At 44.3% G+C, this 7651-nt stretch overlaps 1 non-coding gene across 1 annotated transcript; it reads right to left on the bottom strand.

Moving 5' to 3' along the window:
* Positions 1–7366: 7366 nt before the first annotated feature.
* TRNAS-UGA lies at positions 7367–7448 on the bottom strand. Its single transcript has one exon. It is a non-coding gene; the product is annotated as a tRNA-Ser (tRNA).
* Between the last annotated feature and the right edge of the window lie 203 nt (positions 7449–7651).

Raw genomic sequence — 7651 nt, 5'->3', positions numbered from 1 at the left:
GGGGTTGTTTTCGTTTTTTAAACCGAAATCCTCTATCCACCATAGAGATCCCTTTTGAATTTCTTGTTATTTGTCCCCTCAGTGGATAAAAGCTTAAGGGAGTCCCGTTATGAATCTTGGAAAGTCTAATCTGAAAGCTGCAGTCTTCCCTCAACATGGAAACAGTATTACGATGTCTGTCTCTGCTGACTGACCCACTGTGCTTCTCCTGTTTGGCACCTACAGCCCTCTCCCCTGCCACCAAAAACCCCACCACTCACTCAACCCAGGACAACCGAGCGCCTGCCAATGGAACCCTGATAATACGTATATCTCATTAACCTCATTAGCATGTATTTATTCTGCTGCCAGTTGTCTTTACAGGGACTGATACCGGTGTTAATGCTGGTTGTGTTTGTACCAGTTTATAAAAGCTCAAAGTACTGGTGTTCTGCTGATACAGCTACATTCATCCTAGAGTTAGCAGCAGTAGCAATAGCTATTTTTACAGCACATGGTCCTGTTTATAGGAAATATATTTTTTGTATTCTACATGCTTCTTCCTTGCATAATTTGCAGCTGAAAACATTATAGAGATGAGATTAATAATTATCTGTACTATTTGCTGAATGTAATTACAAATTTCCTTCTACTGCATTTGTTGCTTTCCTTCATATAAAGGCATTTGCTCAAGGAAGATTTTCAATCCATTTTGTAGGGAGGGACTGTAAAGAATTTCAAACAGCAGTAACAGAAGAGACTCCAGTTCATGCAAAGGATACAAAGCAATGGGGTTCAATTTTTCTCTCTTTAACAACAATGATGGAAACGTAACCAGCTGGAGTGCTTTGAATCTGATGGCAGCTCTGATGCTCCTCTCACAGTTTCTCTCGGTTGTAAAGGTAAAAGAGGGTAGTCGGATGATTTAGCACCTGACCAGCTGGTTTCTCTTGAGAAGTGAGTTTTTTTCTCTTGAGAATAGAGCTTTGAACAGCAAACTCATTTTTCATGTCATTAAGACTGATGGCATTATTAGCCAATTATTACATGGTTTGTTCTGGCAAACTACCTTTAGGTATTTGTTCTGGATGAATAATTGCAGATATCTGGAAGATTCTTAGCCCAGCTAAAGCTGATGGCAAAACTTGCATTTTGCAACACACCTGCTAGAGATCAGTACTGTAAAATTGTATTTGCCCTAGTGAAGGGGGCAGATTATTAGCTGGCTCTTTAGTACACCAATACAGACTTTTTTTTCTATATATGTATATATTTAACTTGAAATGGTCCAATTTTCTTTATTTCTCAAATAGAGTTGAATTAACCTATTCCTAGCAGAGCAAGCCCAGAGGTACTGGAAAGCAAGAGGAAGCTGTGCAGCCTGGTTTGCTTTTGGGACAGCGTCGTTGGGACCTGACCTGTTGGCCAGTAAGAACAGTTAACGGGAATAAGTGGGCAGCCCAGTTCTCTCTCATGTTAGAAAGGAAAGAAATAAGCACCTGAGAAATTAGTGTTGGATCATTCAGGGCCCAGCCCCCAGGTATAAACTGCTGCCTTTTTTTTTTTTTTAGTATATAGTATTTTTAGACTTTTTTTTTTTTTTTTTGTCAGTAGCATGAAAAGATCCAACAAATGTCCCCCATGACATTATCCACAATGATGTGGTGCCTTGGCCTCTGCACTGGTAAGAACATAACATACTTAGCATGCTTAAATATTAGTTGGAGCAGGGGTTGTAAGGTGGATCTCGAACGAGCTCTGCGAAGATGTGTTTAAGAGGCAACAGAGTTGGGTATGCATGTTTTTTCAGTGGCAGATAATTTTCTTTACAAAGTGGGAACAACTGCAAAAGGACAGTTGTTGGGGGTGGGGAACAACAACAACAAACCCAGATGCTATATATTAGAATTAGGGGCTGTGAATCCTAAACTGGGGGAGAGAGCAGCCACCTGTGAGGGAAGATGAGGCCCTGGTTTCTTTAGCGCTTCTCTTGAGTTGTTTAGGTAGGTACTAAAGGGTTCTGGACCTTCTGGGTATCTGAGGGGTCTAACTCGGCGTGCCCATGGAGCGTTACTGTGTTTGAGTGCTTTGTTAGCTATCGCTCTGAACAGCTTAGCTTGGTATGAAAAGAAACAGAACCGTGAAGTGAGCCTAGATCCTCTGGAATCTATTAGAAAGGATTGATTACACTTGGCCATGACTGGATTTATGAGGGGTGGTGAGATTTGAGCTGGAAGTTATGAGACAGTAGATGGGGGGTGCAGGTGGATATATGATGATAATAAGCTAGAGAGGAGGGCGTATTGTTTAATGCTGTGTTTCTAGGGCTCTGAAACTGTCTCAACCAGTTTTGCAATATCAGGGATTAAGCAACTATTTAGCTAGCTGCTTACTATAAAACTGAATGGCTCTGGGGGGGTCTTGAATTATATAAAATTAATGTATCTTTAATTACTGTTCCACGTCTATTCTTGTGGAAATGCTGAATATGTAAGACTGAGAACATTTCAGTTCTTCACAAACTTTTTGTTTTGCCAGTATTTGCTAAGTTGTTTTGCCAACATTTCCCAAGTGGCCATGTAAGAGTTAAAGTTTTGATGATGAACAGGATAGTATATGACTTAAAATCAGGCTGAGTAATGCTGAACAATAGGTAGGGTCGTTTCCTGAATGGTTGTTTTTCTCTTTGAAGTGGGGGGCGGGGAGAGGGAAGGCAGTTTATATGTACTATAATAGAAGCAAGTATCCTGATGATTAAAACAGATACTGGGTAGCTTTAATTTCCTGAGCATAAATATTGCTATCTTACACTTTCATATCCTGAAGTGAGACAGGAGACTGCTGGGAAGGTAAGCAGCGAAGCTGCTGTAAAGCTGATGAAATTACCCAGCAAAAGATAAAGCAGCTCAGTAAGTTGTCAGTCTCTGCCACTGTCAGATGAGGTGATATTTATCAGTCAGTTTATGCTGGGTATTTTTATGGCAGCCCAGTGTACGTGCTCATCCTGCTCTTGTAAGTGTGGCAAAGCCTCCCCCCTGATGGTAGGCACTGCGTATATTTGTTCTTTCACCTTTGCTGTATTAGTCTCTTCTCCCTCCCATGGTAATGAAGATGAGATTCTTGATGTGCTCTGCTCATCTTGGCTTTGCAAGGCTTGTGTCTGAGTCATTACAGTGCTGCACAATACAGACTGGAAACTTTTGCATGGTTTAGGTCTCTGATGGATATTGTAACTTGTCACAGGTCATGGATACTGAAGCAAATTCCTTCTCTTTCCTCTCTATTCCATCTTTACAGTGGTTTGCTCTTGCTTCCTTCTTCTGGTGGGGCAGTAAGGGAGAGGCGTTACTTCTAGAAAATGAAATTTGCTGTCAGTGTTTGGAAGGTCTCCAAACGTGCGATGTGGTTCTCAGTGCTGTGGACAAAATGATTTGCTTGCTGCTTTGTCAAAACTTCTCCAAAAACATCGCAGGACTCTTAGAAGAACCATCTGCTTTTGGTGCCAAGGAGATGGGGTCTGGACTCCAGCAACAGATTCATTGCTGCCTTGTTCTTTTTCACTCTAATAACTGAGGTTTAAAAAGGGAAGTGGGTCAAAACAGTAGCACTTTGTTACAAAATGGAGACGAAAAGCGATAGAAGTCAAGAGGAGCACTGAACCCAGAACACTAGTGCTGCTGATGCTTATATAGCTTTAGTAGGCTGTTTGGCAGGTCTTACTTTCTTCTGTAATTACCAAAAAATAACTGCGATTAAAACCACATGGTTCTTTCCCTTCATGGGAACATTTTCATAAATGTGAAATACATGGGTTGGGGCAATCCCCAGCACAAACCCAGGCTGGGCCCTCGAGGAGTGGCTGGAGAGCAGCCCCAAGGAGAGGGACTGGGGGGGTTGGTGGGGGGAAAACTGCCCGTGAGCCAGCCCCGTGCGCTCACAGCCCAGAACCCACCCGTGCCCTGGGCTGCAGCCAGAGCAGGGGGGGCAGCAGGGCCAGGGGGGGGATTCTCCCCCTCTGCTCTGCTCTGGGGAGACCCCCCTGCAGTGCTGGGGCCATCTCGGGGGCCCCCAACAGCAGAAGGACACGGAGCTGCTCGAGCGGGGCCAGAGGAGGCCACGGAGATGCTGGGGGGGCTGGAGCAGCTCCCCTGGGGGGCCGGGCTGAGAGAGTTGGGGGGTTCAGCCTGGAGAAGAGAAGGCTCCGGGGAGACCTTCGAGCAGCCTCCCAGGGCTTAAAGGGGGGACAGGAGAGGGGGGGAGGGACTCTTGATCGGCAGGTGTGGGGATAGGAAAAGGGGTAACAATTTTAAACTAAAAGAGGGCAGATTTGTATGAGACATAAGGAAGAAATTCTTTCCTGTGAGGGTGGTGAGGCGCTGGCCCAGGGTGCCCAGAGCAGCTGTGGCTGCCCCCTCCCTGGAAGGGTTCAAGGCCAGGTTGGACGGGGCTGGGAGCCCCCTGGGCTGGGGGAAGGGGGCCCTGTCCAGGGCAGGGGGGTTGGGGCTGGATGGTCTTTAAGGTCCCTTCCAACCCAGACCATTCTATATATCTCAGAAATCTTGCTGGAGGGTGAGAAATAACTTAGGTGTTTGTTGTTGCTATTTTTTTTTTAAACTGCAAATTTTAGGGAAAATTGGTTTCAAGGAGAAAAGGTTCACCATAGGCAAATACTTCCTTAGAGGAGATTTTTGTTGCTCTTCTGACAGACTGACCTCTTATTTTTCAATATAAAATTTAGAATAACCACATCTTTTCATGTTGGTCGCTTGACATTTCCATTCTGAGCAAGGTTCCAATGAAAAGGACCTCTTGAATTTGCAGACTTCCTAATAATATCTATTGGGTTGGTGTTTTGTCTTCAGATCGGTTAAAGCAATGAAGCACGTCTTTTGGAAATAAGACACTTAGAGTGGTCAGTTTAAAAACTGGCAATGTCTTTGGTGGTGCAGTGGAAAAGAAGGACTTAGTGCAAAGCTTGCCCGTTATGTTTTGTATTTTGACTCTTCTAATACTGCCTTTTTATTAATTTGGAATGCTACCCAAAGCTGCATTACACAAAAAGTTTATCTCATCTGTTCTAGATTACAGTGGTGGATGGGATCTTAGAGTTATAAAAAAACAAAGAAGAGTTTAAATTCCTGACTGATAAAACAAAATGAATCCTTATATGTGGAAAAGAAGTTATATTTTTTAGAATTTATCTGAAATGTGCAAACTCACTAAAAATGTTGATATTTTGCAGAGTGACTAACTTGTTGTCCTGCTCTGAGCACATAATTTTAAGCTGCTGTTAGAATACAGATATGCTAAGGTGAAAGCTCCACGTGTACTGCACCTTAGCAAATGATGTTTAAGTCAGTACTCTTGAATTTCAAAACCACCTCTTCTGCAACATCCAAGATAAGATGTCTGATTCCAGTATCTCTTGGTACATACCTTCACATTTGAGAGATGAAAGAAAACACCTGATGTTATGGGCACGTATTACACAGTACCACTGTCAGTTATTTACTAGTTTAAGATTCCCTCCAAAGTGTAACTTCTAACACTTGCATGTGCCCTAAACAGAAACAAGCACCCAATCCTAAAATCCCTGGAAGCCTTGTTAGGGAGCACTTTGAAATGCTAATTTTGCTTCTAGCTTAAACAGTTGTTTGTTTGTCCCCTCTTTTATTTTGTACTGAGCAGAGATATTTCAATGTTTCTTGCTCTTCCCCTGCCTCCATTTTCTGATTAAATTAAGTTGCATTAACAAAACATGATGTTAGAAAGAATGAGTTTGCATGTTTGTGTTGGGTTTTTGTCTTGTCTTTAAGAGAGGTAGGAGGGAAAAGTGGTTGTTGCTGCTCTGGCCTATTTTGACCTCTGTGGAAATGGCCTTTTTCTTATTTCCATCCTTTTCTTACCCGACTTTGCCAATTTTTCAGCTCTTCAGTAATGCAGGGGTCATAAGTAGGAGGAGATTGATACATCTGAGTGGTGAAAGGTCAGTTTGAGCCAGTCAGAGAGGGGTGGGGGGATGTGTATGTAGGGGAAAGTGACTTGTTTTTATTATGCAACTAATAACCAGGGAAAACATAACTTCTGCGGGTTTTTTTTCCCCCTCATTGCAAGATTGTGTGTGTGTGTGCTTCATGCCTATGCAAAAGGCCATAAAGGGCAGGAAAAGATGATCTAGGAGCCCCTCAGTGGAGGTCTAGGAGTCATCAGACCAGCTTCCTTCATGAAAGGGAAGGTTTGAGGGAGCAAGTGCATTCAGTAGAGAGTAGCCTGCTGCTGGCAAGATTTTACTTATTTTGGTAGCTTTAAGTTTCCTTTGTAGTATTTGCTTGGAAAGACAGACTGCGTAGAAGATAGGTCCTTGAAACAAGCTGTTATTGTTAATAATAGGCCTCTGAAGGTAGTAGTTGCTTAATTGCATGGCCTTTGAAGATAGTGGCTGCTTAATTGGATAGTGCATGTAGCTGCTGGCCGTTCAAAGTCAGCTTAGGTTAAGTAGGATACTTGTTGAATGCCCCAAAATAGTAAGAGTTGCAAAAAGACCAGAATGGACTGCTTTTGTGATGCATGGACTTAATCCAAACATGATGCTGCCAAGAGAGGCAAGGTTAAAAAGAGGGGGATGAGGTGAAGAAGATGAGGCAGGAGGAAGTAAAGACCACTGCCTCATTGAAAAGACCAACAGGAGTCACAACCACGCATGTGTAAAGGACATTATAATATTAAAATAATTCCCAGGGAAGGCTTATGTTTATGTATATACTCCCCAGAACAGGTATGACTCTTTACTATATTACCAGGATACTAACAGGTTCGGACGTCGGTTTTAGGTGGACTTATCCCCCAGCAATGTGGCGCCGATAAAGGAACGCTTCTTTTGAAACCTTAAACCTTGGTCTCTGAGAGTTTCTCTACAGGCTGACTTTTACAGTAACAATTCTCCAGTGGTTTAAGGGCATGGGGGCGGGACAATAGCCCTTGGGGCAAGCCAGGACCCTCTCGGTGTGTAGTGCGCTGGATTAATCCTGAGTTTTGCACTCGGACGGTGCCTGCCCTGCCTAGAAGGTGAGCTGTGGCAAGATCACTGATCCCAACGTGCCCTTCTCCCCTCTCTACCAAGTGCTTTTTGTCACAGGTGTTTTAGAAGCAATGATGGAAACTTGCCCTGTGACCTAGTGCAGCTTTGGTGCTGCCTTTATTCCTTGGCAGAAGCAAGCGAGGAGCTTGTAGGCACGGCCAAACAGTTGCACCAGGATAAATACCAGATGATCCCTCTCGCTGCCGCAGGGGCACGTTTAACCGTGAGAGAAGACGTGAGGAGTTAAACCTGCGCTTTATAAACTCTGGGAGAGGATGAAAAAAAAATTAAAATAAACCCTCAGCGGGTCGCAGCGAGCAGGGTTCGAACCTGCGCGGGGAGACCCCATTGGATTTCAAGTCCAACGCCTTAACCACTCGGCCATCGCTGCTGCTGTGAGCGGAGGCCGGGCCCGCGCCCTTACCCAGCGCGCCGCCGCCGGAAGTTCCCGCCCACAAGCGCGCGAGGGGCCAATGGCCGCTGTTGTCGCCTCAGGCCGCCGCGCGGCGGGTCTGGGGAAACCACCGCAGGAATGCGGCCGGTGTCAGGCACTGCATTAAGTTTTACAGTGGGGGGGAGCATTTTTTTTTATTT

This window comes from Tyto alba, unplaced genomic scaffold, assembly GCF_018691265.1.
Source record: "Tyto alba isolate M040663 unplaced genomic scaffold, T.alba_DEE_v4.0 Super-Scaffold_1, whole genome shotgun sequence".
Taxonomy (NCBI): domain Eukaryota; kingdom Metazoa; phylum Chordata; class Aves; order Strigiformes; family Tytonidae; genus Tyto; species Tyto alba.
This window is presented reverse-complemented; position numbering and strand designations above follow the sequence as displayed.